Source organism: Oncorhynchus mykiss, chromosome 3 (genome assembly GCF_057628025.1).
Source record: "Oncorhynchus mykiss isolate SJ-2025 chromosome 3, ASM5762802v1, whole genome shotgun sequence".
Lineage (NCBI taxonomy): Eukaryota > Metazoa > Chordata > Actinopteri > Salmoniformes > Salmonidae > Oncorhynchus > Oncorhynchus mykiss.
Genome location: NC_143024.1, coordinates 58,060,298 through 58,072,615, shown reverse-complemented (window position 1 = coordinate 58,072,615; position 12,318 = coordinate 58,060,298). Strand labels below are relative to the sequence as shown.

Here is a 12,318-nt window from a genome sequence, read left to right as displayed (position 1 = left end):
GTTGCGCTCTGGCTCTGCATACAACAAAGTCACGGACTCCGTCTTGCAAAGTTATATTTATTTTGGTTTGTTCAATTGCAAAAGGGGTTGAGATCATGTTCATTATATCACAGAAAAAAAAACGTTGATCTATATAAGTTAGTGCCAACTAATGAAGCGAACACAGTGAAGTTCAATATCTTGCTTCTATGCGCCGCCTGGCATTCCTTCTACGAGGCAGTCCTGGAGGAAGCAAGCAGTTTTGCGGGAACATTCACCTAACCCAAAAGGATAAATAAAGTACACTACATTATTTTCTGTTCATCTACTGCAGTGTTTTTAGTTTCATTTGGAACTCAAAAAAGGCACCTCAGGTTTAAAATGGCTATAGTTCGGTCTCTTTTCCCATCCTGACAGAGAGTTGTGGATCATTGCGGTTTACTGATTGGTTTGGTGTAGGCTATGACCTGTGAGTTCTGGTTAATAAACCACTCAATTTGAAAACCGGATCCTCGGTTGTTGACATTATTTTCCTTTGTGATCTAGAGGTCATTACATTGGTGTCAGAAGTAAAAACAAAAATTAAGATCGCTAGCTATCTGACTACGGTGGCTAGATACGAGGATTAGCACGGTGGCTAGATACGAGGATGAGCCTAGCAGAGAGACTGAAAATGCTTTATGGTAGTCCAAGAGTGAAGGAAGAGTCAGCGGACGAATAGGTGATGGAGGTGCATGGTTTGGTTTATTCGGATCGCCATTAACTTTTGTCGACACTATTCTTCCTGGGCTCCGTAAAAAAACACAAGTAACAAAACACTGCTAGACAAGGACACATTTTAAATACAACAAAAAATATACATAATATCAACAATACCACAAAGAAATAATGGTGTGTGTTAGAGTGTGCCATTCCATATATTTTTTTTAAAGGTAATTTTGCTGTTTGTAATTGGAGATGGAAGGGAATTACATGAGATCATGGCTCTGTATAATACTGTGTTGCCGTGAATTTGTCTTGGACTTGGGGACTGTGAAGAGACCCCAGGTGGCATTTCTTGTGGGTTAAGTATGGGTGTCTGACCTGAATGTTATTCGGCTATGCAAACAATCAGACATTTTCAGTACAGTAGCACGTCTCATAAAAACTAGGAGAAGCAGTTCATCTCGTCAACCCTCAACCAGGAAAGACTGTCATTCATGTAGTTGATGTTAGCTCTATGTGCAGTAAAGGGAGAGGCGTGCTGCTTTGTTTTGAGCCAGCTGCAGCTTTGCTAAGGTCTTTCTTTGCTGCACTTGACCATATTACCAGACAGGACCAGAAACTGAACAACTAGAACAGTTGATTTGTGTGTCAAAAACACATAACATATTTTTATAAAACAGACATACCCCTCCCCATTTTCACATCTTCGTCAATATGACTTGATCCATGATAATTGACCATCCAATGTTATTCCTAGGACTTCAACTTCAAAATGGTCACACCCTTTATACACAACTCCAGTTGATGTCAAGAGAATGTTTTGAACCAAATACAATGCTTTTAGTTTTAGATTTAAGACCAATATATTAATTCATTCCAATACTGACTAACTCCTCATTTAGAATTTCAGTGATCTCACTGGCTTTGGGGGTTGACATGTAGTGTGTGTGATGATTTGCATACATAGTCATTCTAGCTTTGTGTAATACCAGTGGCAAATTATTTGTAAAAATAGAGAAGAGTAACAGCCCTGAGGGACAACGCACTGTACATATCTGATGTTAGAGAAGCTTCCATTAAAGAACACTCTCTGGGTTCTATTGGATAAATAACTCTCCAACCATTTGATAGCAGGTGATGTACAGCCATATCAACTGAGTGTCTTCAATAACAATTTATGATCAATAACATAAAAGGCTGCACTGAAATCCTCACAATACAGCTCCAACTATAATTTTATCAATTTATTTTAACCAATCATCTGTCACCTGAGTCAGTGCAGTACAAGTTGAGTGCCCTTCTGTATATGCATGCTGAAAGTCAGTAGTTAATGCTATTTTTCAGAGAACAAGTTGTATTTGGTCAAACACAATTATCTCTATCAGTTTAATAGGCAGCAAACTGATTGGGCTGCTTTTCGAGCCAGCAAAGGCTGCTTTCCTATTTCTAGACAGTGGAATTACTTTAGCTTCCTTTCACACCTGTGGATGCACACACTCCTTTAGCCGTCATACTGCTCAGGAAGGAGATGCGTTCTGTCTCCTAGAGATGAACATACTTTGGTGCGAAATGTGCAAATCAATCCCAGAACAACAGCTCAGCAAGGAAGAAGCCACTGCTCCAAAACCGCCATAAAAAGCCAGATTACGTTTTGCAACTGCACATGGGGACAAAGATCATACTTTTTGGAGAAATGTCCTCTGGTCTGATGAAACAAAAATAGAACTGTTTGGCCATAATGACCATCGTTATGTTTGGTGATAAAAGGGGGAGGCTTGCAACCCGAAGAACACCATCCCAACAGTGAAGTACAGGGGTGGCAGCATCTTGCTGTGGGGGTGCTTTGCTGCAGGAGGGACTGGTGTACTTCACAAAATAGATGGCATCATGAGGGAGGAAAATTATGTGGATATATTGAAGCAACATCTCAAGACATCAGTCAGGAAGCTAAAGCTTGGTCACAAATGCATCTTCGAAATGGACAATGACCCCAAGCATACATTCAAAATTGTGGCAAAATGGCTTAAGGACAACAAAGTCAAGGTATTGGAGTGGCCATCACAAAGCCCTGACCTCAATCCTATAGAAAATGTGTGGGCAGAACTGAAAAGGCATGTGCGAGCAAGGAGGCCTACAAACCTGACTCAGTTACACCAGCTCTGTCAGGAGGAATGGGCCAAAATTCACCCCAACTTATTGTGGGAAGCTTGTGGAAGGCAACCCAAAACGTCTGACCAAAGTTAAACAATTTAAAGGCAATGCTACCAAATACTAATTGAGTGTATGTAAACTTCTGACCCACTGGGAATGTGATGAAAGAAATAAAAGCTTAAATAAATCACTCTACTATTATTCTGACATTTTACATTCTTAAAATAAAGTGGTGATCCTTACTGACTTAAGACAGGGAATTCTTACTGAGTTTAAATGTATTTGGCTAAGGTGTATGTAAACTTCCGACTTCAACTGTATGTATGCATGTATGTAATAATGACAATTAAAACAATACTGAATGAACAATGAACACTTATTTTAACTTAATATAATAAAAATAAAATCTATTTAGTCTCAAACAAATAATGAAACATGTTCAATTTGGTTTAAATAATGCAAAAACAGTGTTGGAGAAGAAAGTGCAGTATGTACCATGTAAAAAAAGCTAACGTTTAAGTTCCTCACTCAGAACATATGAAAGCTGGTGGTTCAATATTCCCAATTAAGAAGTTTTAGGTTGTAGTTATTTTAGGAATTATGACGCGTCAACTATTTCTCTCTATACCATTTGTATTTCATATACCTTTGACTATTGGATATTCTAATAGGCACTATAGTATTGCCAGCCTAATCTCAGGAGATGATAGGCTTGAAGTCAAACAGTGCAGTGATTCATGCATTGCTAAGAGCTGCTGGCAAACGCAGTAAAGTTTGAAAGAATGCTTAGGAGCCTGCTGCTGCCTATCACCGCTCAGTCAGACTGCTCTATCAAATATCAAATCATAGACTTAATTATAAAATAATACACAGAAATAAGAGCCTTAGGTAATTAATATGTTCAAATCCGGAAACTATAATTTTATCGAATGGGTGGCAACCCTAAGTCTAAATATTGCTGTTACATTGCACAAGCATCAATGTTAAGTCATAATTATGTAAAATTCTGGCAAATTAGTTCGCAACGAGCCAGGCGGCCCAAACTGTTGCATATACCCTGACTCTGAAGTGACACAATTTGCCTAGTTAATATTGCCTGCGAACATGAATTTCCTTTAACTACACTGCTCAAAAAAATAAAGGGAACACTAAAATAACACATCCTAGATCTAAATGACTGAAATATTCTTATTAAATAGTTTTCTTTACATAGTTGAACGTGCTGACAACAAAATCACACAAATTATCAATGGAAATCAAATTTATCAACCCATGGAGGTCTGGATTTGGAGTGACACTTGAAATTGAAGTGGAAAACCACACTACAGGCTGATCCAACTTTGATATAATGTCCTTAAAACAAGTCAAAATGAGGCTCAGTAGTGTGTGTGGCATCCACGTGCCTGTATGACCTCCCTACAACGCCTGGGCATGCTCCTGATGAGGTGGCGGATGGTCTCCTGAGGGTTCTCTTCCCAGACCTGGACTAAAGCATCCGCCAACTCATGGACAGTCTGTGGTGCAACGTGGCGTTGGTGGATGGAGCGAGACATGATGTCCCAGATGTGCTCAATTGGATTCAGGTCTGGGGAACGGGCGGGCCAGTCCATAGCATCAATGCCTTCCTCTTGCAGGAACTGCTGACACACTCCAGCCACATGAGGTCTAGCATTGTCTTGCATTAGGAGGAACCCAGGGCCAACCGCACCAGCATATGGTCTCACAAGGGGTCTGAGGATCTCATCTCGGTACCTAATGGCAGTCAGGCTACCTCTGGCGAGCACATGGAGGGCTGTGCGGCCCCCCAAAGAAATGCCACCCCAGACCATGACTGACCCACCGCCAAACCGGTCATGCTGGAGGATGTTGCAGGCAGCAGAACATTCTCCACGGCGTCTCCAGACTCTCACATCTGTCACCTGCTCAGTGTGAACCTGCTTTCATCTGTGAAGAGCACAGGGCGCCAGTGGCGAATTTGCCAATCTTGGTGTTCTCTGGCAAATGCCAAACGTCCTACACGGTGTTGGGCTGTAAGCACAACCCCCACCTGTGGACATCAGGCCCTCATACCACCCTAATGGAGTCTGTTTCTGACCATTTGAGCAGACACATGCACATTTGTGGCCTGCTGGAGGTCATTTTGCAGGGCTCTGGCAGTGCTCCTCCTGTTCCTCCTTGCACAAAGGCGGAGGTAGCGGTCCTGCTGCTGGGTTGTTGCCCTCCTACACGTCTCCTGATGTACTGGCCTGTCTCCTGGTAGCACCTCCATGCTCTGGACATTACGCTGACAGAAACAGCAAACCTTCTTGCCACAGCTCGCATTGATGTCCCATCCTGGATGAGCTGCACTACCTGAGCCACTTGTGTGGGTTGTAGAGGCCGTCTCATGCTACCACTAGAGTGAAAGCACCGGCAGCATTCAAAAGTGACCAAAACATCAGCCAGGAAGCATAGGAACTGAGAAGTGGTCTGTGGTTACCACCTGCAGAACCACTCCTTTATTGTGGGTGTCTTGATAATTGCCTATAATTTCCACCTGTTGTCTATTCCATTTGCACAACAGCATGCAAAATGTATTGTCAATCAGTGTTGCTTCCTAAGTGGACAGTTTGATTTCACAGAAGCATGATCGACTTGGAGTTACATTGTGTTGTTTAAGTGTTCCCTTTATTTTTTTGAGCAGTGTAAATATGCAGGTTTAAAAATATATACTTTGTGTACTGATTTTAAGAAAGGTATTGATGTTTATGGTTAGATACATTCGTGCAACGATTGTGCTTTTTTCGCAAATGCGATTTGTTAAAATATCACCCGTTTTTGCTTAGTAGGCTGTGATTCGATGATAAATTAAGAGACACAGCATTAATTATATGCAACCCAGGACAAGCTAGTTAACCTAGTAATATCATCAACCATGTGTAGTTAACTAGTGATTATGTTAAGATTGGTTGTTTTTTTATAAGATAAGTTTAATGCTAGCTAGCAACTTACCTTGACTCCTTGCTGGACACGCGTAACAGGTGGTTAAGCCTGCCACGCAGTTTCCTCGTGGAATGCAATGTAATCGGTCATAATTGGCATCCAAAAATGTTATGAAAACTTGAAATCGGTCGACCTCTACTTTGAGTCATACGATTCTTCAATTCAGAGGGCTCTAACAGTTCTCGCCACCAATTTCTTAACATGCTTGTCAAAAATGTCATGAATCATTTTACAAGTACTTCCAGTGCTACATCTGGATAATGTTATATCGCTACAGCCAATGGGAACTGATATTGCTTTGGAGCATTAGTGAAGATATGATCAATACAAGTGGTTGTCACAGATCCAACACTATTGGTATACACTGCAGTTGACTGAGTGATAACCTGGGTCATATCACAGGCATTAGTCACATCACAGGCATTAGTCACAGAAGCTTCCTCTTGAGAGGACAGCTAGTTGCTAATCAGTCAATTTTCAGGTCACCCAGAGAATAGACCTCTGTGTTCATCACACACTATCAAGCGTTTCACAAACATTATCTATACTGAACAAAAATAAACACCACATGTAAATTGTTAGTCCCATGTTTCATGAGCTGAAATAAAATATCCCAGAAATGTTCTATACACGCACACAACTTGTTTTCTCTCAAATGTTGTGTACAAATTTGTTTACAACCCTGTTAGTGAGCATTTCTCCTTCGTCAAGAAACTCTATCCACCTGACAGGCATAAAATATCAAGAAACTGATTAAACAGCATGATCATTACACAGATGCACCTTGTGCTGGGAACAATAAAAGGCCACTAAAATGTGCAGCTTTGTCACACAACACAATGCCACAGATGTCTCAAGTTCTGAGGCAGTGTGCAATTGGCATGCTGACTGCAGGAATGTCCAATAGAATTGTTGCCACATAATTTAGTGTTAATTTCTCTACCGTAAGCTGCCTCAAACGTTGTTTTCAAGAATTTGGCAGTTCATCCAACAGGCCTGACAACTGCAAGCCACATGTAACCACGCCAATCTAGGACCTCCACATCCGGCTTCTTCACCTGCGGGATTGTCTAAGGAGGTGGTGGGGGAGTGCTGAGGGGTATTTCTGTTTGTAATGCCCTTTTGTGGGGTAAAACTCATTCTGATTGGCTGGGCCCCTGTCTAGTCATGTGAAATCCATAGATTATGGCCTAATGAATTTATTTCAATTGACTGATTGTTGCATGTTGCGTTTATATTTTTGTTCAGTTTAGATACTGACTGTTAGCATTTGGTGGCCTACAGCACATCCCTAAAATAATAGGCTTTAGATGAGCCAGGTGAACCTGTAACCACAACACCTCAATAACACTTGCCATGAGATCACTTCTTAACATTACAGGGATATGGCACTGAATATATACAGCAACACCTCCCCCATAGGCATTCCTGTCTCTTCTGTAGATGTTATATCCTTGTATTGCTACTGCTGTAACATCAAAGGAATTATCTAAGTGAAGCTCAGAAATGACTAATATATTAAATGTTATCTGATAATCATAAATTAATGATTTCATTAACCTTATTTCTAAGGCTACAAATATGAATATGGGCTATTTGAACCCTTTTCTGGGTAGTTTATCAGAGATAGACATAATATGGAAAAGAACAAAAAGCAAGAAGAAAAAAAGCATTCAGCAGTCCATCAACCAGTTGGTGTATGTAAGTGTGTGTGCGCTGCAGGGTTTACACTACGAACCCACATAGACATCGAAGGACCTGGCTGAGGTGGTCGCGAGGGCATCGGGGCGCACAAAGCCTGCTTGCACAAACCATGCTCGGTCCTGTTCATTGTTGCTTGGCCCGGAGGAGAGACGTGAGTATAGGGCTTTAGTTAGAACACTGAGGGCTACTGCGCTCCAAACGGAGTAATAGATGCAAGCAGACAGGGGAGCCTCTACGGGTGGTAGCTAAGGACTATGAGAGCCTCACTTGCGGACATACGCTCACATATCCCCCCCTCCTTGCAGAGCAAGCTGGCACACGACCAGTTCATACAGGCGCTCTCTGCTACGGAGCTGCACACACAGACACAGCTGGCTCATCCAGAGTCCTTACAGAAAGCCTTGGAGTTGGCTTTGGAGAGGGAGATTGTGTGGGCGTGGTCTTCAGTGGGGGCGTTTGGAAATACACCCACTTTGCGGGCTGTGGTGCAGAGTAGCCCAGAGCTGGAAAAGCCTGCATGAGTGACTGAAATGACTGAACTCATTTGTGCTGTATCACTCCAGACAGCACACAACACACGCCCTGGCCCCATGGTCTGCTGGGGGAGTGGCCAGCCAGGCCATTTGCGCAGGAATTGCCCAATGTCCCCCAGAGCCCAGGGAAACGTCTTGGGGTCCGCATAGACGGTGCCGTGCAGACCCCTGTCTCTCTTTCCCAACCCCCACCATTGCCAGGGGGAGCCCAACAGCACAGAAGGGGGAGCGAGGCTCCACTTCCCCCAGAAGCAGACAACTGCAAGCGGATGGGCGGGCCGGACCTGTGTTGGGGACTTTTGTCACATCCCAGTCACTGTGGAGGGGGTGCTCTGCTCTGCCCTGGTGTAACCATGGTGAGACTGGAAATTGTAACAGGTTGGGCTCAGTTTGAGGCCACAACTGTGCAGCTCTGCACAGTCACAGGTGAGCTGGCACCCATGGAAAGGAAGGGGTCAGGACGGTGCATCATCCTGTGTGGGAAGGAAGCTAGATCTAGACAGGTGCACACTGAGCTTCCAGGGAGGGCCTGCAGTCACCAACACAGGCGGCAGGTAGCCTAGTGGTTAGAGCTTTGGAATGGTAACTGAAAGGGTGCAAGATCAAATCCCCGAGCTAACAAGGTAAAAATCAGTGGTTCCTAACCTATTTCATTTACTGTACCGCCAACTGAATTTTGACTGCCCGGGGTACCCCCCAGGAAGTTCCCCTTCATACGCATTTTACCAGTAGTCCTATGGTCTCATGAGTCTCCTCAAGTACCCACTGTGGATAGGCCAAGTACCCCCATGGGTCCTAGTACACCAGGTTGGGAACAACTGACCTAAACCACCATTGCTGCCGAAGGATAAGAGGTTCACATGGACAGGCCATGTGATCCGTGTGAGAAAAGCAGTTAAGAGCTTTGGCCCAGTAACCGAAAGGTCTCTGGTTCGAATCCCCGAACCGACTGTCGATGTGGCCTTGAGTAAAGGACTTAACACTAATTCCGCCTGTAAGCCGCTCTGGATAAGAGCATCTGCTAAATGAAATAGATTATAAAAACATTTTAATTTATCGGGGTCATTACAATACATCTTCAAACATGTATGATATTGTATGACCGGGTAAGACGTATGATACTATTCATCCTATGACTTGCATGATATTGTACAACAGCTATTCCATTCATAATGTAAGGTAACGTAATATATCATCCTGAATGAAGCGTCACATATGTATATATATATAGAACAATACGAATTGCCCTGAGACCACGAATTAAAATACGCTACATGATTATCTATTTATCTACTGCAGTGTTTACGTGCAATTCAGAACTCAAAGGCAATAAATGAAAGGCTCAAAAAAAAACATTAGCTTGAAAATATTCTGGTAAAGTATTAGGCTACTAATCATTCAGTAGAATAATGTAAATAGTAATTTCATACATTTAAATAAAAAAGTTTTAAAAAGCGCTGAAAAATGGAAACACATGCAATAAGAGAAATCTAAATAAATAAATTAAGTAGGATATAATAAAAGTTGTCATAGTCAGTTGCTTTATTATAAACGTAAGCCTATGCAATACCGGTAGCCTAGGCTCTGCCAAACATTTTCAATATTTCAGTTGGATTTACCTTAGCAGCACGTTGCAGAGTGCTACAAAGTAGTGCCCCCCCCAATATGAAGCGCTGCTCCTTTGCTCAAACGTTTCACTCTGAAGGGAGAAACTTTTCCTCAAAGAACTCAGCGAGAAAATGAATCGCGCTTTCAAAGACAGGTAAGACACTCACCCGTCGGACTTACCGTCGAGACTACTTTATTCAGTTCTTGCGGTTTTCGTTTGCCAGTATCAAACTTTTTGGCGTCAGTTCTAACATGCGTTGCGAGACGTTTCATTGGTCGTGTGAGATGGGAGATGGGAAAGGGGAAGGTCTGGAAATGTGCACATCTCTCCCCAAAATGTACTGTCTGGTCTGGGTCACAGCATTTGTGAACTGTAAATTCTGTATGAACTACATGATGTATATTGCTCTTAGCTCAAGGGTGTTTTGAACCAATGGCCATCGACTTCTTACATGTATTTGAGGATTAGTACAATATTTTCAGATGGTAAATTCAAATAGATAAAACTTAAATACGCTTTTCAGTGCTTAGTTCACATAGCCTGCAATCAGAAAGCTATTATTCTGAAATGTAATCATCTTTTAATCCTTTATAGATAGTTATTGATAACATTGAATGCCCAGTTTATCAGGCTTACTTGTGATTACTCAAAACAAAAAGGACCGGCTAGTGTCGTTTCTCTGCATTTCTCACTGTACTCAATCCACAAAAAGTTCAGACACAATAGTTGACTACTATCACCAAGAGCCACTAGCTGTATCTCCCGATTTTGAAAGCCCAATTTAAAAGTGTCAAGTATTTTTTGTGCTATGAAATACATTGGGGGAAAAGTACTCAATTGTCACACTTAAAAGTAAAGATACCTTAATAGAAAATGATTTACGTAAAAGTGAAAGTCACCCAGTAAAATACTACTTGAGTAAAAGTCTAAAAGTATTTGCTTTTAAATATACTTTGGATTGTATCATTTTTTACATTTACGGATAGCCAGGGGCACACTCCAACACTCAAGACATCAATTACAAACGAAGTATGTCTTAGGTCTCTCTTTATGTAGTGTTGTGTTGTCTCTCTTGACATGATGTGTGTTTTGTCTTATATATATATATATTTTTTTTTAAATCCCAGCCCCCATCCCCCAGGAGGCCTTTTGCCTTTTGGTAGGCCATCATTGTAAAAATAATTTGTTCATAACTGGCTTACCTAGTTAAATGAAGGTTAAATTAATAAAAAAAATTGTTTAGTGAGTCCTCCAGATTAGAGGCAATATGGGTTGACTCGGGATGTTCTGTTGATAAGTGTGTGAATTTTCCTGCCCTGCTAAGCATTCAAAGTGTAACAAGTACTTTTGGGTGTCAGGGAAAATGTATTGAGTAAAAAGTACATTATGTTCTTTAGGAATGTAGTGAAGTAAAAGTTGTCAAAAATATAAATAATAAAGTCATGTACAGATACCCCAAAAACCTACTTAAGTAGTACTTTCAAGTATTTTTACTTAAGTACTTTACACCACTGATGAAATATTACTGTGAAAAATAAATGTTTTAGGAGCTGAGCATTGGTAAGAGTTGAGGCAGACAGTTGTAACATGTGGAATGGTAATTTAGTCCGTATGGGTTTGAAGTTAGAGGCTGAATGGATACCTGCCACGTCTCCTGGCTGTTACAGTCCCCCCGGTAAAATGCATTTCTTGACTTGCAGCTGACTTCACAACCTGTCAACTGTCAGTGATGGCAGTGCTATATAGGAAACACAGAAAGCAAAAAGAAGACAGCGGACTGAATGTTGGAAAAACAGCCCATATGTTAGAAACAAACTACCAAGCGCTTGAGAGAAAGTGTCAAAGGGAACGTGTGATTCGATTAGGATAATGATGAGATATGTTTCTTAGGTTTATGCAAAGGAAGACTTGAGATATTTAGTGTGGTATTCTGTCAACAACTTGATCAAATAACACACGCTGGAAGTCAAACTGCATACTTACCAAACCTCATCTAACTTTTTGAACAGATCATAACTCAATTTCCAATTGTGCATTGAGAGGTCAGCATCAGTGTTACATCATTGCTCTCTAGTGGATATTGTACTATGTCGTACTACTGCACTTCAGTTTATCAGTCCATCAGCAGATCAGTGCATTCTCTATAACTCAGTGTCCTATCCTATCCTTTAATGAACTGTGTTGGTTAAGCATAGGAGCAATAGGGTTTGTACCTCTCTGGGCGGGCTAAGCAGTTCTCCTGAGTACTTATTGTGTCTCAGGCATTACAAAATGATAAACGTCTGAATGGGTCAGCTATAACACACTTCACAAAACAATGATATACGCTGTTATATTAAAGGTGTTCAGCTTCTATTAGGCAATCTCATATTACATGTAAAAATGTTGACACCCACCCCTACCCATTCCAGAAAGAGGCAGGTCTTACAGTAGGCTACTTGGGAATCATGGGAATCAGATCAAGAGTAGCTAGCCCACCGGAAAGGTAAAAGTAAACATTCTCTGGGAGTGCTGCCTCAAACGAAACTCCAGACAAAACAGTCCTAGACCGTCTGAAACACAGAGGTATAGGAAGCCCCCCCTCGGTCTCCCCCCCCCCCCCCCCCCCATACACATTAGTTGTATATCTTAAGTCATGTAGTGAAAAACATTGAT

General features: G+C 41.7%; 1 protein-coding gene across 8 annotated transcripts in view; it reads right to left on the bottom strand.

Annotated features, from left to right (window-relative positions):
* LOC110520040 (myosin light chain kinase, smooth muscle) overlaps positions 1-10,064 on the bottom strand; it is a 97,480-nt gene extending 87,416 nt beyond the window's left edge. For 4 of the 8 annotated variants that reach the window (XM_021597011.3, XM_021597017.3, XM_021597016.3 and 1 more), the window contains exon 1: positions 9,674-9,949. The gene's annotated coding sequence lies outside the window, so the exon portion shown is untranslated. Of the gene's footprint in view, positions 1-9,673 lie in introns of all 8 variants that reach the window. The other 4 variants (XM_021597014.3, XM_090229616.1, XM_090229615.1 and 1 more) reach the window with 3 other exon arrangements.
* Positions 10,065-12,318: the final 2,254 nt, after the last annotated feature.